The sequence below is a fragment of the Larimichthys crocea genome, chromosome XIII (assembly GCF_000972845.2).
Source record: "Larimichthys crocea isolate SSNF chromosome XIII, L_crocea_2.0, whole genome shotgun sequence".
Classification (NCBI taxonomy): domain Eukaryota; kingdom Metazoa; phylum Chordata; class Actinopteri; family Sciaenidae; genus Larimichthys; species Larimichthys crocea.
This window is the reverse complement of record NC_040023.1, coordinates 26811838-26834878: the sequence shown is the minus strand read 5'-3', so window position 1 is coordinate 26834878 and position 23041 is coordinate 26811838. Positions and strand designations below refer to the sequence as shown.

At 40.3% G+C, this 23041-nt stretch overlaps 1 protein-coding gene across 1 annotated transcript in view; it reads right to left on the bottom strand.

Annotated features, from left to right (window-relative positions):
- Positions 1 to 23041, bottom strand: part of oxr1a (oxidation resistance 1a) — a 151558-nt gene that overhangs the window by 107475 nt on the left and 21042 nt on the right. The gene's annotated exons all lie outside the window — the stretch shown is intronic.

Below are 23041 nucleotides of genomic sequence, written 5' to 3'. Positions count from 1 at the left end.
ATAGATAGATAGATAGATAGATAGATAGATAGATAGATAGATAGATAGATAGATAGATAGATAGATAGATAGATAGATAGATAGATAGATAGATTAAAAAAATGTTAAACGACAGGTTTATTTGCACAGATTTACTGTGGTGATCCCAGGCATCTTTGAGTATTTATGATCCCTGTGGACTTAACACATACCGGCACTGACACAACACAACGCGATCGTCATCCAGCCTCAGATGAATATTATTAAGCCACGGGAGTGTTTGTCAGGAAGTTCAGTGGTTGTGGATTCCTCTCCCATGCCACATGTTCATCCTGCAGTTGGGAAGTGTCCTGGATTCTGATGGATTTTCACTTTTATGTGACACAGATTTGATTTGACATTCAAATGTACACCATGTATCCTCAATCCGATACATGTATGACCTGTAGTCATACAACTGAATTTTTAATTGTCAGTTTGTGGTTTTCATGTTGCTGGAGAACGACTCAGGCAGCAAGTGCAGGGACAAAAAGACTGCAATTTTACTCAGCATTTGCAGATGAGTGTATAATTTCAAGAGACACACCGTCATACGTCCTCTTCCTACATGAACTTTCATCAGACAGTCTATCTGGGCCACCAGGTTCCTGCCCACACTGAAACGCCAAATCCTCTTTTTCTGATCAAAGTGGATTAAAGGTAGAGTGGTGAAGATTAGAAACATGTCCTGGAGTGCTCATTTCACTCGCTCTGCCAAGGTGTGCGTCAACTGAGGTATCTGTGTGTCAGTGTGGACACAGACCTATTTAATACACAACCAGGGCACCAGCTCCTGACCAAAACATTGAGACCCAGATCTAATAAGGTGGCAATAATAAGGATGGTTATCTGGGAACTTGAGTCATCATGCTTCTAGGTTTATTTTTATATGGTGGTAAAGGCTTCAGTATACTTCAAGTGAACTAAGGCTGTAAAACACCTATTTGACCACATTTTAACGCAAGTTAGTGTTAATAGTTGTTCTAAAAAGGAGTGCTTGTAGTTTCCACTGAATGAATTATAAAGGACAAATGGGAAAAGGGCAGTTCTCATTAACAGATTATGCTGAAAACCTGACTGTAGTTAACTGGTTAGACTCTAGTTACAGCATATGTAAAACTACACCAAGTACTCCTATGACAGTCTAACCAGACACATCCATCAACTGTGATCAGACCTCGACAGTCAGACTGTTATAAAATCCTATCGCACCACGGATCAGTGCTCCTCAGAGTTTTTAAAGTTTACAGCCTGTCATGCTGTTATCCTCCGTTGCTCTGTGTACAACGGTGCAGTCAAATAAAAGGTCCAAACAAAAAGGTCCACTGACAAAAGCAGTTCTGTGAAAAATGACTAACAGTACTTTCACACCTTAAAGTGGGTGGCATTGCTGGATTGTTGGTTTTTGAAAAAGCTACAAAGAATCATCAGATGCAGCCCCTGCCATTGATTCTGCGGTCAAAAAGTGTTTTACAAGCTCTTGGATGTTCCAAACTTACCCAGTCCTTAAGCACTGATGCATTCTATTCTGCTTATTTTGAAAAATGAAAGCCTTTGTGGTGTCTTCAGTTTGACCTTGCGGTAGACAGATGTGCTGTTGATTCACATCGGCCTTGTTTTTAATCTTGCAGCCACGATAATAAAGGCTGTTCAACTTTTGTGTAAAGAAGCAGTGTGCCTTGATTTTTAAGGGAACATATTTGGTTTCTTGCGGTTAAACTTTCAACAGACACACAAACTTCAACTGCAATTCACAGCTTACTCAGTTTTCTTCTGATTGTTGGATCGAACGCTCTCTTCCTGATTGCGCTCAAAAAGTTACAACAGCTACCGACGTAAAGCTCTGGAACATAATACTTAAATAATCATCTGTTCCAAATGTTGTAACTGTTATGTTCTTAAAAAGGCCTTTATTCTAACATGTCCATTATTGCTCTCAGCTGCTGGTAAGGCCACACTGAAGCTTTACGATTATTTAGCCAGACAGTTGGCTGATTTTGTGTCATCATACAATAGCAGAGAGAAAATCTTGCAAATGGATGATGGTGTGTGTGTGTGTGTGTGTGTGTGTGTGTGTGTGTGTGTGTGTGTGTGTGTGTGTGTGTGTGTGTATGTGAAAAGCTGGTGTGTAAAGTGACGCACAGCTCGCTCCACTTCAGAAGGCTTGTCATTGCAGTCTAATGACGACTGTACCATCTGGTCTTAGAAATCAGAGGAGTATTTTCAAGTGGCCCATTAAGATGCTATAGTTGCTGCTGAAAAATTACCTGTTCCTTGATCAATGCTTTAAAAGTCGTCTCTGACAAACCAATTGTTTCCCCCCGCAATCCCACTAAGCCTTTCAAATCTCTCCATTGCATTCTCCTGGGAGGAAATGCCGCTGTTGTCGACGATGTATTTTCATTTAGAAATAAACCCCCCCACTTTTCTTCTCCGTCCTCCCTAACTGAATCGATTTTCCAAACCGCTATCAGAAAGAGTTTGAGGACTGTTTGAAGACAGAACATTCTTGGAAAATCAAACATTCACCGCAGTACTTAAGAATTTGCTCTCAAATTGTTCAAAGCTCTTATCAGAAAAGGCATTGCCATTACTTCTCCTTTGATTTACTTGCTAAAGAGCCCACATACAACAAATAGACCTCTTCACCATTTCCCTTCAACAGAACTCTCCATTTGCACAGCGAAATCTGTGATTATGCTTGTAGCTTTCTCTCATTATGCTTCCCCTTTCTTCAAAACAAAGCTCAATTTAAAACAAAGCTACCTTTTAGACGCCATTAGGGAAAGAAATTGCTTTTGTGTAAAAAGGAGGATCCAGTGAAAAGGATTGGTACGTACCCTACAAGATTCAGAACGGGTTCCATTGACTCTTGTGCAGAGGAGATAATGATATCGATCCTTCAAACTGCTTAACTTAAGCGTAGGAAAAGGCCTGTCATGTGACCTTGTCCTCATTAGGAGAGTGGGGCACTGTGCTAATTTATTTACCCAATATAACCTCAGACAAGCGGGGATGCGCAGACAAGAATGAGGAGGAGAAGGGGGAGGAGAGGGGAGGGGGCCTGAGCTGGACAAGCCGATTTCAGCCTGTTACTGATGCCTGAGCCAAGAGGAGCAGGAGGAGGAGGAAGTGGGTGTACATGGGGAGGTACAGTAGACGGGGTGACAGAGGAAAAGATGGACGGAGAGGAGAAGAAAGGGGGAGCTGTCAAAGCTAGCGAGACAGAGACAGCAGGCTGCTAATGCAGAAGCAGCAAAAGAAAAGAAGAGGAAACAGACTCGGGCTTGATGGGGATGCGATGCTGGTGTGTTATGTGCTGTGTTTTGCCTGGTCCTTGCTGTGCATCCCGGGTAGCCAGGCTCCAAGGCCGCGCCACTTGGGTCTGTTCCAGGTGGTAAAAGCATAAGGGCTCCTGGTGGCGGAGATGTGCCACACTCGGCCATCTGGTGATGAGTCACTCTGTCTCTGCTCTTGTTTGCTCTGACTGGGCACGAGATTGCAGGCCATCAGTGTGTGTTTATGTGTGTGTTTATGTGTGTGTCTACAATGCATTAACAACCCCATTTAATGCGATTGCAACTCAGCGGAGCCATAATCAGTAAAATCTGAAAGTAGGCTATCTGGACTCCATCTGCGATATGGTGATGAGGCCTTGACAACTCATTTAATTTAGCAAGGCTGTGACTCTCCAAAATAAAAGTCCAGTGTGTCAACCAGTGATGGGGGTGTACTATATTGCCAGAAGGCACCACGAGTGTTGCGTTACATATCCCGTTCAAGTATTATGAACAGAGGCAGAAAATATGCTAACTAAGATGCTAAATTGGTAAAATGATCAGGCTACGAGAGACAGTAAAAAGGCAGCATGTCAGCCAGCATGTCTTAAAATGCATCAGCGTGCTGCAAATGAAATGCAAAAAGTTATGAGAGGCAGGCTGGAGGCCATGCACGCAGTAATCTCCACAGTTGTGCACGCCTGATGGCGGCATGCATGCTGCCTCCTAGATAGATGCAGCCAACAAACAGCTCTGTACCCGTGTGACAGCTCCCCTCCTCCAGGCCAAAGCTGACCCAAATCTAGGTTCTCTTTCTCATCCGCTTCACCCACAATTCCACATCGGGACATTTGGACAGTGGGCACTCCACTCTCTCAAATCCCAGTACCATTGCTCATACAATTATCATGCTGAGGACACTGGTTTAGCAGCCATACTTCTACTGCCCTCTATCCTCCAACATGTAGCCTTACTTCGCTGTACAGATAATTACAGCACATGCAGCACAGAGCTTTAAAAACAGGGACAGGAATCATCTTCAGAAGGTATATTTCATTTAGAAATATACTTGTTGGTATTATGATTTATTTATGTATTTATATGACACAACCCGTTTTATCGACTTTGGATCCAAGACTTTTGAAAGTTTCACTCTCAGTTTCCATTAAATGGTACAAGCATAGCGTCTGAAACTGTTTGAAATACTCTAAAATTGAAACTGAGTCTAAAATTATATTTTATAAACTGTGAATTTGTATTTTTCCAATGGGAACAAACATTTTGACTGGAGCAGGAAAAGCACAGGCAGTAATAATAACATTAATTCTGGCTTAGTGAAATTCAGTGAGCCAGCATGCACAATACAAGGACATAAAATACATTTTGTGACCAATGTGTCAAATCCTATCCTATTACTTTTAATATTTACACCTGTTCTTTTCCATGTCAAAAGAGCCTATGACGAGGCTCTGAAGTTGCCTGAGTCATGGAAAATCTGACCCCCTCAGGCCTCATTGGAGTGGGTTCTTGACAGATTAAAAAGTGCCACAAATGCCATCTTAACACATCCTGTTTTGTACATTATTCTACTGTTACACTATTAAGTGCAAACGAGAAGTTGATGGGTTCCAGCTTTATCAGTAGAAAAAAACAACAACATTCATATTTATATGAACTGAGCGCTGATCCTTGATTACTGCTCCTGTTGTGACAGAGCGATGAGCGGAGGCAGGCCTTGAGCGTATTGTCCCATTATATTAGAACTGCAAAGCAACACATGCGACACGTTCTTGTGCAGACATTCAAAACCCAAAGCTTCTGAAAAAGAAGGATTTGACACATTGGTCACAAAATGTCGAAGTGGTATTCCGTCCTGAAACACAGCAGCAATAAAAGCTGCGGAGTTAACATTTCCGTTGGCTTCCCATCCATTTATCCTTGTCATGGAAACTCAATAGCACCTCTGTGAAGACAAAGAGAATTGCCGGCTGAGGACTCACACAGTGAATCATAACTGAGCTGATATCTTTTACATTTAGCAGATTAAGAATCGTGTCTCTGTGTCATTCAAATCTTGTAGACCTGTAGCCAATATTTGCCAACTGCAAAATGTGATTGGCACTACTGGGAAGCGGACCGTGACTTCATTTTAAAGCCTACAGTAACCTACTGGATGTGTTAAAGGAATAAATAGCTCACCATTTTGGGAAATGTGTTTATTCTCTCTCTTGCCAAGAGTTAGATATAAGAGTGGTATTGATCTTCCATCCGTTGAATATTATGATGGAGCGAGGATAGCTTAGCTTAGCACGAAGACTGAAAATGTCAGGAAAAAGCATTTCTCAGTGTGGCTCGGTCCAAAAGTAAAACTTAACCTTATATCGATTTTCTTTAGTTCATACAAAACCTTAGTTGTAACTGCAAGAGTTTTATGTACCAGACAACTTTTTGGCTGGGTGCAGTGACTCGTTATGAGTTTGCCAGGGTAGACTAAATACTGTTTCCCTCTGTTTCCTGTCTTATAGCTTAACTAAGCTTACTGTCCGCTGGCTGTGGCCTTAGATTTAGTGTACAGTCGTGAGTGGTATCGATCTTCTCGTCTAACTCTTGGCAAGAATGTGAACAAGCATACTTTATTTCCCAAAATGTCAAACTATTTCTTTAAAGTGAATCTATCTAACCTGTAAGAACAAATAACACCCCCAGGGTATGACCAAATAGCTCATGGTGGCTAAGGTTAACAAATGTTAGCTAATGTATCTTGGCGTATAACTGACAGATCAATGACTTGATGACTCTTTACATGGTAGTAGTCTTAAAGTTTTTCTAAAGTAAAAAAGATTGTGTAAAGCCAGAGAGTGGGCGTCTGCTCTCATACACTGCTTCAACACTCATTCTTAAAAGCTATTTGTGGGGAAAAAAAGAAGCTTTTACATGATTACCTTGAATTAAAAGCTGAATTTACACTCATGCTTACTGTATAATGTTGTTATACATCATTAACACCTTTAGCCGTGTCATTTATATTCAGCCAATGTTAAGTTAAGTGTGTATGGTAGAAGCACGCTTCCTTACAAATCAACTCTGCTGTCTTTATGCTGGCTGTCAGTAGCCTGGTAAGAGAGTCATATGGCTCAGCAGTTTTTATGGCTGACTAAACCACAAGGCTCTCCGTCACTGTGAAGCCCTGCCAGGGAGCTGCGGTGAGCAGAATGAAGAGGTTAGGACAATTCCAGGTCCCCTGTCTTTGTGAGAAACACCACTCTCACCCTGAAATATTTCGGGTAATGAAACTACGCCTGGCCCATCTGTATCCTGGCCTCCAATTTGAGTTGGGCAGTGCATAATGATGTTTCTGAGCAGAGGGTGAAAAATGGCCGAGCTCTGTAGTGCCTTCCTGACAGGCAAGCGCTGCAGAATACTGATCTGCCTGCCTGGATGTAAATAACTTAGTGGAGTGAGCTGTAAAGGACTCAGGCTCTTGGAGAAGTAAATAATATTTGAACAAATTCGCTGTTGTGAAACAATAAAACGTACCTACTTTTGTCAACTATTATTTTGCCTGAGTCTAAGTATGATGAAATAGTTTGTAACTGGTCAATGGTGGATGACCAATGCAGAAACAGCAGCACTGCAGCCTGTTCTCTGTGTGGACTGAGGGATAAAGAGGGATAAATACCAAAACAAAGGCTCCCTTTTGGCTTCCCATGTACACAAAGATATAGATCGAAAGTCCAACTCAATCTATATCTCATGCCATCGCTCTCTCTCCATTTGAGCCTCTATATTATCCATCCATTCTCTATACGTCCTGTGCAGGGCTGCAGGGTGTTGGAGCCTCTCCCAGCACACACTGGATGAGCTCTCTATATTATAAACTATCAAAAAGTGATGCAGTCATTTTGTCCTCAGAGGAACAGATGGCTGTATTGTGCTACGCTTGTTCTTTGGGTACTTTGTGCCCCATTTTAGAGACAGGATCTTGTCGCACAGTGTTGTATAGCTGTGAAAGAAACACCATATGTCAAGTTACATATAACAATAGATGTAATGGTTGATCTACTGAATCAACACAGGTCATCTGTCCACCAAAGAGCAGTTTGAAGATTTCATCTTACATGTTTTGTAAATCTTGCGTTTACTGATGACTGAACTTCTTTTTGTCATGTTGAGTTTATGTTGGAGCATGGTGTTGGCACATGGTGACCAAATATAATTGGCTAGATTCAAAGACAACAGCTACTGTCCATCTGTAAAGAACAGCGTGCACATGGAAGCAACCAAAACAGCATTTAGAATGAGAAAATTCAAATACAGATTCAGGAAATCAGAATTTATTCCTACAAAATGTAATATGTACTCAAGAAAGTGCTCGCTAACCTACTGTATGTGAAATAGGAAGCAAAACTTTTAATGGAGAAAACACAGTTTTTTTGTTATGATGGAGGTCTTGTACTTTGAGTTTTGTATTTGTGTTACCTGAAGATATCTTACTGTATTTTTACTAATTACATAGTAAAATGGCAGCTAGGCCAGTATGACACCACATCTTTGATTTTATTGCTATATTTATGTTTTGATCCCTTCGTAAATTATGTGTATTGGTATTAGAATTATCTTGGTAAATCTGCGGTTTGTACCATTCTGTTACATATTTTTACTTTATCTGATTACAAAATAACATGTGCAACATTGATTAACTAAAGAGAACATCCAGTGTAAACATTTAAATAAATCCTCTGTTGGCAAATAGGAACGCAAACAGCTTTATCTCCATCTTGCTGTGTGATGTACTGAGTAAAGCCTGTGACAAGGGAGCAATGGAGAATGGGCTTTTAATCAGAAAGGCCGAGGCCTGCACAGGAGGAGGAGGTGGTGGGGGAGCTGGACGGAGCATTACATAAATAGTTTTATGCTGCATCAAAATTCATTATCAGAGCAGACATTAATCTTGTCAGATTTATATTTAGAAAGAGCTTACATCATGGTGGAAAACCAGGTTAATACTTTACAGTGTGCAAGTACAAAACAGTTGTTTATGTAAGCAGCAACAGCCAAAGAGTCAACATTTACATGTCAACTATTTACCATCTGCTTACTGGCCTCTATTGGTGACCAACGGAAGTGCAACAACATAAACAGGTGTGTCACAGCTTACAGCAGCCTTAAATTACAGTCTCATCTCCAACACAAGCCAGGCTCCTTATTCTAGCGACTAAAAGAAACATGACGTCAACATAATTTGCCAGAAAATTTTATTTTGACTTGAGATCTGCTCAAGAACACACTGTGGTCATTTCATGATGCGATACTCTTACTGCTTGCTTCTTTAAGAAAATCTACCCTTGCGAATGCTGTGCCAGAGGATGCAGTCATCCAGACACACTCATGAGAGATGGCACCTTTCAACCCAGAGTCATAAAAGAGACACACACTTACACACACACTGAGAACAAATGATGCAAAGTCTCCATGCGCTGCAGCTGTTTGACAGCTTGGAATGAAGACGCTCAGTGACAAGGCAGTGCTGTACGTCATGAAGAACACACATAGGAGATGATACTGCATGTGTCCCTGGGCCAAACAGGGAAAAAACTGAATTGTTTTGACATTTATAGCAGACAGCCGATAGCACACAGACATAAAGATCTCAGGGGTGAAGAATCTTGTCTTTTCTCAAGATCGTTTTCCTCATTTGTGGAGAAAACCTGTTTTTTTGTGCATTCATGCTCGTTCTCCCTCTCTCTCTGAAAACACACACACACACACACACACACACACACACACTTCGAGTGTGGATTCCCTCTCACTCACACCTCAGAGCAGGGTTGATTTCCTTGTGTTGCACACACTTCTTGTACACACCACTGCGGGTGACTACTCACAGGTACACCAAGAGATGAATCTTCATTAGCAGCAGAAATCACTGAATAATTTATAGCTAATCAATTTGAGACAAGACAGACACACACACACACACACACACACACACACATTAAATTAGCATTTGCAATGTTTCCTGCTGAGCTTCAGAGCCACGATACAATTTCACTAGACTATTGACTTTAAAGACTGCTTAAAGCATTAAATTCTCCCATTTCTTTGAGGGATAATTTAATTTATTCAGTTCTTAGAAGTCGGTCCAGAAACCAGACAAATTTATAGAGTCCGATTACATCGCTTCCAACATCCGCCACACGAGAAAAGCTCTAGCTAAACCTGATGTGATTATTCAGCAGTCAAATGTATGTTTTTCTTCAGTATGAGTCATCAAGCATTAACTACAGGAGGAGTGTAATGCTAGAAGTACTGACAACATGGGGTGAAAACTGAGGGCTAAAAAGCGTTGCATACGGTGAGACAGTTTTCTGGTGTGGCTCAAACTGCGTCCCTAACCCATTTGATTCGGATGATTCTGACATAAACACTACAGACGTATGCCCATGAGCACAGCGGCAGATCTCTTCACTATCACTTAACGAGGAGATAATCTAATTTATTTCAATACAATTCCACAACAGGTTTAAATGGGTTGCACTATGTCACGGCAACAGAGTGCACAAGAAAATATATTCTACCCCTGAGCTCGTGCTCCTGAATTATGTATGCAACAGAGTGGATGCACCATATTCTGCTACACTAAATGACCTTTCATGATAATTGTGGCCATGCGTCCTTGGGCTTTCAGCCTGGGAGTGAATATTATGCAACTGGGATGACTACACTGGACTATATGTTAGTTTGAAATGTCAAACATGTCAATGATAACAAGGCCAGATGAAGAGTGTCCCTTTTGTTGTATTTTTTATGGAAGCCGTCACAGCATGTTGAGATATCTCTGGACCGCTAAATGAATTTCCAACACAACCCTAGCAGAAGACGATCTGGGATTCTGCTGCCTCTTAATGAAAAGATGTTGATTGCAATTATGCTCAATACTCTGGTGGTAATCACAGTGTGCACGCAAGTGTGTCTGTATTTCCTTTTATGCTTTCTGATCCGTCTGTTCTGTTTTAGTTTTAAGTCTGACTGACTGCTCTTTTTATCTGTTCTTATCAGCTTACATCTCTATTTACCTTCTACGTATACGCACCCACGATACCCATTTTCCTATAAACCCATGCCCATTAAACTATATATCCATGATACCCATCTATATCTACCCATTTCCTTATGGACCCATTTAGCCATCAACAGTAACTATACACCCATGATACTGATCTAATATACCCCTAATATACCCATGAAACCCATCCATCCATCTACCTACAGTAGGAATACAGACACTCATGATACACAGCTACCTATACACTCATTTACATCTACCCATATACCCATCTATCCATGATTTCCATCTACATATTTATCAACCCACCAATTTGCTTACCTACATAGCCTCCTACTTAATCTTTTTAAAGTTTGGAATGTTTTTCCAATACAAGCAGACAGCTGACAACTTCATTTTAACAAGCTGCATCAATGTCTGGAGAGAAATGTCTAAATCTGATAATAATTAAGATTGATATACAGTGCTGACGATCTGAATAGTCAACAAGAGCTAATTCAGACTTCTTAATGGAAACGAAACACCAAATTCCTGAGTGTCTGTAACACGGCAGGATTATTTTAGAAGTTTCTGACCTAAAAGCATAATACAGCCAATTTCAACAATGACTCATGAAATTTAAAAGGCAAACCCAAGTTTCTACCTCTATGACCTAAAAACTCCTGTGGCATTTAAATTTCCCCATCAGCAAAACTCTGTTCTCTCGATCCTTTGATAAGGAGCTGATGCAAGCCTAATACCACAGAGTGTTGGCTTTGATAGTATCTCCTCTTGACAGGTTGACAGGCGTGGGCCATGACTCCTTGGGTCTTGAGTGTGTTTCCACTACCTCTGTGTGACATTGAACTTAGGATGACCCGGAGAGGCACGGCAAAGAGCACGCTACTATCATGCAGCACGAGCTGCCTCCAAGGACGACAACGCTGTCTGTTCTGGCAGTAAGAGGTTATGTGATCTAATAGAACGTCAAAGGATGTAAAGTGCATGTCCGATCAGCAGACACTTTCATACCCCTGTGTGGTGTGACATATGAGGGTATACTCAGCTTGAAGAAGTGTGAAACTGTTTTCAAACTGATCGGCGAAAAATGTCAAAATGTACGTCAACACCAGCTCCTGGGAAAATCCTAGCTAAACTTGTCTGACAGTAAAACCGGATTCTTTATTTGAATACTTTACATAAAGCAGTTGCAAGATCTTCCTTGTGATGCACTAAAAATAAAGGTAGGCAGAGGTGTTATCTCTCATTAACAAGGAAGCTCCCCTCTGAGCTCATCAGAAACATACAGTATGTCACCTTGTTTTGAGCGGAACACCACCCCTTCCTTTTCCTGCACACCAATTAGGCATCATTTTCAAAACGCAGCAGTTTTATTCATCATTTCCTCCAATTTCTGTCAAATATCACTTCATGCGAAATGAAGTTTAGACCATCCACATCCAAACAGATTCCAGAGCAGGCCAGGTAAGCACTGTAGTAACACATCATGTGGGAAGGAAGAGGTGAGGAGAGCAGGTTCTCTACAGCAAATTATTTCCTCCTGTCACATCAGGCCGGGCCAGATGTGCCTGCAGTTGTCACATAGAGCCATATGGCAACACAAGACAACCTCTGGATGGGCTGGCTGCAGCTGCAGCCACAGCCCACTTTCATGCTGGAAGCTGTATAAAGTATTAATTGTTGACATCATGCTTTCAGACACCGATACTCCGTGGAACACTACACCTTTGATCGTAATGAATTTTGACTTTCTGACTTGTCTCATAAAAATAAACTGGACATCTTATTTTGCTAACAGCTCCTCTTTCCATTCGGAGAATTATTTTTTACATCACATCATTGAGCTTCAAAAGCACAAGCAGGGCTCGGTGTCGTCTCAATGGTATCACTGAGGACAGCAAGGTCGTTTACAGCAGTTACATAATATATCAACTTTACTTTAAAGTAAAATGGGCCTTTAACAGCAGCGGTCATAAAAGCCTTGTTGGTTTTACTGCGCTGCCTTTAGCACCTGGTTCCTGCACCCGTCTCCAGGGTCAGAGAACACTTCATTTATCAGACCTTGTTAGAGCCACTGTCATCGACACACACACAGTGTATGTGTGGGATGGTCATGAGGTGGCCATGGATCTGCAACAATCAAACCTGTGAAGACAACATAGAGACAGAGCTATTGTACATGTGCTTTTGTTCTCGTGCCTTTTCTCACTATTTGCGGTGGACCCTTGAGGTCCAATTAAAGGAAATCTTAATGCTACTGCATACAATGAGATGTCATACTGTAGTGAGCTTCCAGCTTTTAGGCAACAGCTTGGGAAGAGCTTTGTTCCTGTTGCAACGTGACAAAGTCACTGTGCACAAATCCACCTCCATGAAATAAGAGCATTATCAGTTTGGTGTTGAAGAACTGCTAATCAGTCAACTGCCATTTTGTTCTATGTCATTCAACCTGACTAGATTTTATTTTAACTGAAAATGAGTGACACATCCGTCCTGCCTACAGTATTTTTAGTCACCGCAGAAGCTGCGGTGCCAGTTGCTGGAAGCAGTTCGTGTACTGCATTTCCCAATAATCAAAGAAATATGCTGCTGTAAGAGCTGGTATTTCTGCAAGTCGACAAACAACAACTTGTACAGCTGCGTCTCATCCAACTTTTTCTTTTTCCGATTTTCGTGAATATAGTACGGTAGCTAGCTGGCTCATTATGCAAGATGACGACATTCCCATTCTTAATTTACACAACAAATCTCTGATTTTGACAGTTGCGTCAAAGGCACACACCAGATGTATTTGAATCTCTGAAGAAATATGTGGGCAGTAATGCACAGATCTGGAACCAGGCCAACCCAATCAAACAAACACCTCTGGGAGGAAGTGGAACATCAACTGCAAGCTGTGCTTAAAACAGCTCATCATCACTGGCCGACCTTACTGATGTTCTTGTGGCTGAATGGGAGCAAATTCGTGCAGCCAGGTTTCAAAGTGGAAAACCAGAAACCAGACGGTTTAAGGCAAATTAAAATTCATAGTATTGGCCATGGTTTTAGACAGACACAGCAATCACATACACATGTAATCACACATGGGTTTCCACATCAGTCATCCCTTTAATGGAATAACTTCACAATCATTTTTCACATTACATTGTGAACAAGAAAATTGTTCCAGTGAACAATGATGAAAAAAAAAAGGGTGCAGGCAACAAACAAGCAGCACACATAATTAAAACCCCGAAGAAGCTGCTGAGTCCTTTTTATACGAGCTTGAGTGCTGAAAACAAAATGATGCAAGAAAGAAAGAGAAGAGAATGAATGCTGTGAGTCATTTTCTGTTCCTCGAGATAGGCTCTGTTTTGGGCGGCTGATTAGTGAGATCAGCAGACAGCCTGGTCTGACCTCTCTCTTCCCCCCGCATCATTAAAGTTTAGGCCAGCTTCTTTCTTCACTGGGTGGATACAATCTGTTAATATATATCAATTCCTTGACCAAGAGGAACAAAGCTCATTACAGCTGAGTATCTTCACAGGAAAAAGAAGCAGCATCATGGTCGCTATAATTGAACGTTCATGCTCACATAGCACTGAATCTCACTCGCTGTTAACCTGTCAGATGTCAACTTTAGCAAGTGATGCTCCATTTATGCAGTGACTATATATGCCTCTGCAGGCTATCAAGCAGTATGATTTGTAAAGCCACATAGACAATTTAATTCCTGAGTTAACTGCTGCTAGCCGTCCAGTCGTTGCATTACATGTTCTTTAAATGGGATTCATGCATTTCTTAGTACCACACTGTGACACCATAGAGAACGGTTGTCAAGGCCCACATGGAAAGCATATCAGAAACAGATGATTTGTATGGCAGGTCGGCAGGGACGGGTCTCTGGGAGAGAGGATGTTCTCAGAAAAACACGGACAGGACATCAAATATGGATGTCTCAATTTCACAAGCCAAGCAGAGTGAAAATGAATATATGATGCAGGCAGGCTCATGTCTGTCAGAGAACTTCCTCCATCAGAAAGACTTGAAGCATTTCTGTCTCGGTTAGTGAATATTTGCCCCCAGGGGAGCAGAGTAGAGTTTTGAGGGTTTCTTAGTCAAGAAGTTGTGGATATCTTTCAGTTTATCAAAAGGGACAACCTCAACATTTTGGCTACTCACTAACATGTCGAAACTGTAAACTTTTAACTTGTAAAAGCATTATCCAGCACTATCCTGTTGTCAATTTCGTCTGCTAAAATGACAACTGTGACTAAAAGACTTTAACAACTGATTTTTGTTTCCATTTGACTCATTTTAAAATGAGAACCACTTGATATTGATTGTACTTGATATCTATATCATTCTAAAACTGCTTTTACATGTGGAGAAATTCGAGATTTGACAAACTTGCAGGGCCTAGTTAAGATTTCTAAACTATGATTGGACATTTAAGCAGTAAGCCCCAAGTGCCGTTGGTGGCGTGTGCTTTTGATTGTGTGGAGATGTTTCTCTTATAAAGACAGCGCAACCCCCGGCTGCTCAAACATAACTCCCTGTTGGCTTTCTTTGTTTCTTTCTTTGTGTTTTTTTGTCTCTTTGTTCAATGACAGCATCGCATATCCCTCTCCATTGGTTTCCTGACTTTTCCAGCTCTTTCTGTCTTTCATTTAAGTGAGTCTAATTTCCTTTATATCGTTCCTCCTCCATCTCAATCCATCACCTTCAGCCACTCACCCATGCTTACCCCCGTTAGTAAATTAAAATTAACAACACATTTAGCAACAATTTCTTTGGCGGCATAATACTGTTGTAATGCTGTCACAGGTGTGTGTTTATTAATAATTTTATTAGTATAGTATTTTGCAACAAGTTCAAACATACCTCAGCCAATCAAAATTAAGGACCGGAATGATGCATCATGCATTTTATAATCACTGTTTTAGAGAGGGGTTTAATGAACGGTCGATTGTAAACTACTACTGTGAGTTGTAAGATAATTATTCTGAATTTCCACAGTGGGGAAATCCAGGGCATTTCCTTCATGTCAGCTATTTTAAAATAGTAGTGCTAATTTACTGTAATCATAACAGGTGAGAAAGCTGCTGACTCTGTGGCACGCTTCTTCTGGTGTGTGAAGTGTTAAAGCTGGTGATGACAGGCCCTATCTCACCACCCCATTTTAATTTAGCTGCGGCTGGTGGAGAACAACCTTCCCAGCACTTAATCAGTACCATAAGACTGTAAACACATCACAAGCTGCAATCAGACAGCAGAGAGCTCATAGCTCACAGGTCAGGAGAGTGAACTGCATTTGATTAGAATTAGATTTAAGGGATAGCAATAGCTGGGATGTGGTGCAGACACATATTCATGTAGCGCCATACAATGCATATGATATTGACAGAAGAGCAGTGTGAGGTCAAAGGACGGCGCCATTACAAAGACTGAACATGTTGAATGGAAGCATAAAGTTGTGAGCCGCTATTGAGCAGATATATTTTTTACGTCTTGAGAAGAACGCACAAGAGAACAATGTGCAATTCAGAGAGTGCACATACAGTGCAGCTGGGAATACGTTTATAACCAACTTATGTTTGATAAAAGTCAAATGTTCTTCGCTCTGATAGTCTTCTGCCAGACATAGAGCTTGTAAATAGCTTCTATCTTACAGCAATACAACTCGACAATTTGAAGACTTGCTTTGACAACTGGGGCACCTCTCCTGTAACATGATTTATTAAAAGGTATTTCATGCTTATTCACGGTGCACTGCATAGAGCATATATTACATACTGATTGCAGAAAATTACCCAAATCAAATCAATCAAACTAATGGTGCATTTGGACGAGATACAAGTGAGACAGTTTAGCATTACTGATGTTAAGGATTCAAAAATCAAATGAAAATTGAATTTAAATCGATTCAAATTATCTTTTAATTCATCCGTCCTTGTATTAATATGTAAATGCAAAACATATTTATAACATTAAGAATATATATTTCACAAACCACATTGTGTTTTTCCTTGTGCTTTTATTATCTCTTCATATTTTCTTCTAATATGCATGTAGCAGATTTTGTTTTATATGTGATTATATTTGACTTTGTTTTGCTGAACACTGCCAATAATGAAGACATTCATAATTCATCACATCATCAATAATAAATTAGTTAGAATTTATTAACAAGAGCTATTAACCGTTATATTATATGAACAGGAAATTGTAAACTAAAATATAACTATATAATTATTTTCTGACTTTAGAAGTCACCTGAATAATTATAGTAAGAAATTTTGTGCAATTCTGAATATCAGCTATGGAATATGATAAACCTGCCCTGAGCTCTAGCTGTCTTGATGTTTTAGTTATGTTTTCCATACCATCATCTATTCCCATCCTCCCACTGCACAGCGTCTCATTAGTATGATTCTGCTGTGCAGCAGGCTCATCTCATGTGCATTCATACAATGTCCACAGGACACTCGGTTATTGAACTTGACCACATTTCTTTGCTTTAATACGGTATTTCTTCCCGTGTATACGGTGTGTGTTGTGTTCCGGGCGGCATCACATTATCTAACTGACTCTCTCCTTTTATGATGAGTCACAGGCCCAACCTTAGGCAACAGAGCCTGGGAAAGAGGCAGAGATGTGATTTGAATTCAGCAGCAGTCAGGAGGAGATGGAGGGAAAAGGGCAGTTTATTTTAAGATGCCTCTGTACCACTGGGCAGGTTTGTCAGAAATCATTTAGAGATGCTTCGATGGAACTTACAAGTAGGACGAATATATATGTACACGCATGTATGTGTGTGTGTGTGCGCATTTAAGTTTTAGGAGAAAAAAAAGTTTCATAATGCTGCAGTTTTTTAAAGTACAGAGATTAAAAAAAAAAAAGTTGCAGGAATTAAAACATCCTGCTACATCTTGAATTGGTACTTATTTATTTTTAAATGCTGCTCAACTTTTGCAACTCCTACATAATCAATGTTTGATATTACTGAATTTTAAAAAGGAATGATTTGACTTTGTTTGACATACCTCGGTTAGATGAGAAGTGTTAATATGAAGTGACTTGTAGTGTAACTTTGTCCAAACTCTTGACAGAGCCAGGCTAGCTGGTTATCCCTATCTACGAGGGTGACAAAATAACATGTTACATCTGTGTTCTTATCCTATCACATATTTGCACATGAATGCAGAATTTTTAGGCAAGGGACCAAGATCCTGAAGCGCTCTGGTTTCTGTTTGTAGTTTTAACTACTCGGTTGCGAGTTTTGGTTGCATGTCTCAGAACCCATTGGCTATCACTGCCACAATTTAATCTTTTTGGTCATGAAGATAGCTGAAATGTGTCTTTCTAGGCATTTTCGTGTATCAAGTTGCTAACTGAAGTGCAGAGGAAGTCTTGGCCTGGATGACTTGAAAACATTGACCCTTGCCCGCCATAAGTCATATCCCTACAAACAATAAAAGGATAAAAATGAAACTTTGTAGTTTTACAGAGGGTTATGTCCAAAATGTCTCATCAATTGCGTGCAGTGTTTTTAACAGTTTTTAACAGTACTTATCCTGAACAAAAACCTCTCCAGCTACTGTTGGTTCAAACCAGAATCTCTCTCTTATGTCCTTTCTGTGGATAACAGATTTTTTGTTTGCCAAACTAGAGCACATGGTCCAATCTCTACAGCCTCCCAGGCCACTTTAGTTGCACTACTTCAGGGATGAAGAGAGAAAAAAAGAAGAAAAAAAAGCAGGCTACACAGTGGAGTAAGTGGAGCGAGCAGCCAGCTCCATGTAGGAGGAGGATGAGCACTGGCGTGTCGTTGACGCTGCTACCTTAGCTTTCCTCTGAACTCTGTAAAATGAGTAGAACTAGCAACTTCTTCCATACACCATGAAAATGTCTCAATTCTCTGATTTCTCGACAGCTGCTTCAAGGCATGACAAACTCTACTTTCATAGTTGCAATGTGTGGCTGTAGTGCTTTTAAAGTCAAGAGTACAGAATCTGGAGAGTTCTTTTGTATATACATAACAACGCTGTATTTGGTTTAATGCTGATGCTTCAACCACACAATCTTCAACTGTTCTACATTTGTTTCAAACATGCAGGATCAAGAATATTTCTCCCAACAAGGTTTCTTCCACAAGGAGAAGACATTGTAGTATTTTCAGTCTTTTAAGATATCCGCTTGAGTAATGAGATGGAACATTTACTATGCCATCTGTTGTGAACTCATAAATCAGAGTCAATGTCACATTGGGTTGCCTCTTATTGACGAAAAGCTTGTGGCTTTTAGTTTTTAATAGCACTCTGAGACCACTATATCTGCTTCTCATACATTACAGAGGCCTGTAAAGTCAAGCCCATACGACGGTCTGCTAGAAACCAAGACGGGCTTTACATCCAATCAGAGCAAAGTGCCCACAAACCAAATGTCTGATCATGTGACCAACAATCGTAATTTTGGCTAGGACTTTGAATCAATGTTAAAACACTTTAAAGCTCAAGGTGAACAACATTCTAATACAACATTGCTTCACCTTCATGTCTGTATCCTAACTTACTATCACTAATAAAACTATATATAATACAGTTGTTCTGCTGCCAGAATACTTAATGAGCTGTAGTGAACAAATTGCCAGTTAAATTCCAGACGTATGCATCAAATACCATTTATTAAAAAATAACCTCACTGTAATTGAATATACTGAATAACAGTATCATCATTTCTATACCACAAATACAAAGCTAGGTGTTGAAAGTACTTTTACTCAACGCTTCCTCATTTTTTTTTGCAATTTGGACAGACGGATTTAGGATTTTTTTTTCTTTTTAACAAACTGTTGGTTATAGAAAAGAACATAGATCGGAACAGACATGGTTTTCATTGCAAANNATACATACATACATACATACATACATACATACATACATACATACATACATACATACATACATATATACATACATACATACATATACACACACACACACACACTACAATGACTACCATGAGGCCCTTCATTCTAAGCACTCTGATTCTGGTCACTACAGTTCATGTCGCTGTCCTCAGATGCCAGTCTCAGTGGGTCACTTTAGGGAAAAGGCAGAAAAACAAATGGTATGATTCATGTTTTAATGCTTCCTGCCAGATAAGGATGAGCTCAGAGCACATTCATCAAAAAAGCAGAGGCCCTGCAACGATAAATTCAGCCGCTGCACTTTTCTACGATCACAAAAATGTCACAGCAGTCAGCAAATTGAGTTAGATGCAATGGCAGTGGAAGATAGTCGTACATGCTGCATATCTGACTCCTAAATTGGTAGCTGTTTTAAGCCGTTTTGTCTGGACATTTTTTTTGTATATGTTTATCTGTTATTTCCTTAATCTGTTCTTATATAAAGATAGGAAATCATATGAGCCATAAGGATGAAAGCCAAGACAGAGAAAGACTGCACAGTTACAGAGGCAGGCTATCTTTGAAATGGTGGCAGTTGTTTTGTTTTCCTCTGGCACTGTCCCCACAGTGAATTATCATGCTTAACAAACACATCCAACCACCCGGAGGTGCTCTCTGGCTACCGCTGGCCCAATCTGTTTGCATGACATAATACTGCACCCGCAGAGATAAAGAGAGGACGAGACAACAGGAAGAAAAAGATGCTGTTGGCATTAAAAACTGTTAGGATACATAGAAAAATTTAACACTGGCTTTGCTTCCAGCGCTGGAGATGTAAATTAGCTTGGTCTTCCTGTGTTGTGATGGTGCTGTTGATGCTTTTGTTGTTTCCCCTCCTTCAGTTGAGCAGCGTTTACCCTCTGGATGACATTGAGAACCGCTGGTGTTTGAATGTGAGTAATGAAATAAAACGCTAATTTGACTCTTCTTTGGTGTTCACCCCAGGTCAGCGATCTCCTGGGGCACCAGCTGCTGCACCTAACTGAGCTACAAACCATCCATCCAAGAGGACAACGAGGAGAAAAGAGGGAATAAGCGAGAAGAGGGGTCGTAATCCTGAGGGAGAAGACCAAAGAGGAAGGTTGACTGTACTTGAATGCAGCGTGGATATTTACCATATGGCAGGCACTGCAGTATGAGTGCATGCACTGCATACTTTGGAATCTGGTCAAAATTAGAATAACAAAAATGATTTTGCAACTGTTTTCATAATTGATGATAAAAAAAAAATAGTTTATTTATTTAGATATATAAGCAGAAATACCAACCACTACCTGTTGCCACTTAGTCTAGTGAAGCTTAACTGAATCTTTTTGGATTTTTGACCATTGGTCAGAAGAAAAGAAACTTTAACTCATCACCTGATTGCTCCAGGACATTTCTCAACATTTATGACATGTTAAAGATCAAACAACCTTTCAATTGATTAATAATAAAATGAAGTATTATTTGTGCTCCTACCATTTTTAATGAACATTTATTCAGTCCACTCCACACAGGCTCAGTGTTGAGTGTGTTTTAGCAGATGACACGTAAATTAAAAAAGAAAAGAGACTTGTTTTGTAACAGCAACATAATAGATAAATGAGAGATAGACTGCACTGAAAAACAGTTTTTCTTCTAAAATGTTTTCTTGCATGTGTATAATTAAAAAGAACTGTAATTAAAACACAGCTCAGCAGCCCCCCCCCAAAAAAAAAAGATCTGTTTCTGCTGCAGTCATGTGTGATCACGGTGTTATATTTGCTTGCAAAGTTACTTGGATGCTTTTGACTGTCATCATCGTCGAATGAGGCTCCACAAAGCAGACAGACAGCGTAGCACTTTGTGATGGGACAAATTAAGCGTTTTTGTCAGAACTCTGCGGTGGCTACATTAGTATGTTGTTCTTCACCATCATTCTGTGTTTTTGACACATTTTTGTTGTTCCTTAAAAGCATTTTCCTTCTATGTCACTTGCACATTAAAATTTATTTACATCAATATTCAGCCCCCCCCCTCTCTACACACAGTTCAACACATGGAGTAACACACTAACGCATTTGTTGATGCAGCTTGGGAGCGCTTGGTTTGATGCAATCCATCTCCCCACTCATGCAAACACAGCAGAAATGGAACAAAAATGAGAACGCATAGAGGCCCGACTCGAGATTGTGATCTTAACACTATTAATCGTGCAGCGCTGCTATATACACTCAACGCGTTGAGACAACCGCAATATGCAACCGTCAGAACGCAGTCACGTTGAGTTCAGGATATGAATACATATGAGCAGCAGAAATATTAACATGATCAAACACACACAGCCCATCAAGTGTTTATTCTGGGGTAAAGCTGTCATCACTCCAGAGCCATTAAAATGGAAAAAGCTGGAAGTTGTATATAACCCCTCCCACTCCCTCAGTCATTCTATCTCTCATCTGGCCACGAGTGATGAAAGCTCTAATCTAATCTAATCGACAGAGCCACACACAAACCCGCTGCGTATCTCACTTCATGGATTAACAGAGCAAAGTGGGAAAAGGATGAAAAATAAAGTGAGTCAGATTAGAAATGATCACTTGAAAGCCTTCTGAATGATGGAAGAAGGGGAAAAAATAAACCCCAAGCACAAAATTGTTAGGAACCTTCCTATTCTGGGGAGTGGTGCAGCTAGACTCGCTACCCCCAGCAGTGGTGAAAGCTCGCCTTTGAAGTTGGAAACGGAGCCTGGAACGTAATCCTGTAAAATATAGTTCTAAATAAAGCTGCATCAAAATTTCATTAGCTGGTGCCCATGGCCTGTGGGCTCGCTTTCACCAATTTCACTAGGTGACATTCAACCTCTGTACATTGATCTGATATGTGAAGCAATACATTTCGACTGATTGAGGCTCCTGAGGATACATATAACTGTTTCTTTGTTCTGCACCTCCAACATGCTCTTACAGGGGAGCCTCCGGTCAGCTGCAACCACAAAAATCTGAATACTTCATGCTCTTATAGCTACAATATGCATCAATTCACACATTAAAATAAAAAATTGTGAGCCTGTTTCGTATAATAAGTGCAGATGAATCCTGCTCCCGGCCTGTGTCGTGTTTACGGTTGTCGTGCAACTGTCAAGCACAGAAAGGTCACATCAACAACAGGAGAAAGGAGTAACAAACATGTGACCAGTGGACAAGACCTGTTCAAAAAACACTGAATGTTTCCTCTTGTTTCTGGTTTTTCTTGTAGATTTATAGCCTCCAGCTAGAGGTGGACAGCTCTAGGTTGTAGCAGACAGCTCATCAAAATGAGTGACAAGTGCTCGGTTAGGACAAATAACACTATGTCCGTCAGAGGGAGAACATGCATGTTAAATCCTAAAAAATAAAAAACTGTAACCTTTATGCTATTTTTATGGTTAATAGTTCATGATTTAGGACTAAGAATTCTTGGACATCAAGGCTGCCACATAACAATACATACAATTATAATACAGTAACATACATTTAATGCATGAGTGCAAACATAAACTTCATAGTTTGAGGTGATGTGGATCCTTTGGGTGGAGCTACACCTCATCCCCATCCACTCACTTTGACTACCCAGTGCCAAAGAATACTGGGCACATGTTGTGAGTAAAGACAAAAACAATGAACTGGGTGCACTGAGAACAGACCCCAATAATACAGAGACTATAAACATGAGCTGGACTCATCCTAGCATTAATACACACCATGTATAACTGACCTAAAAAAGGTT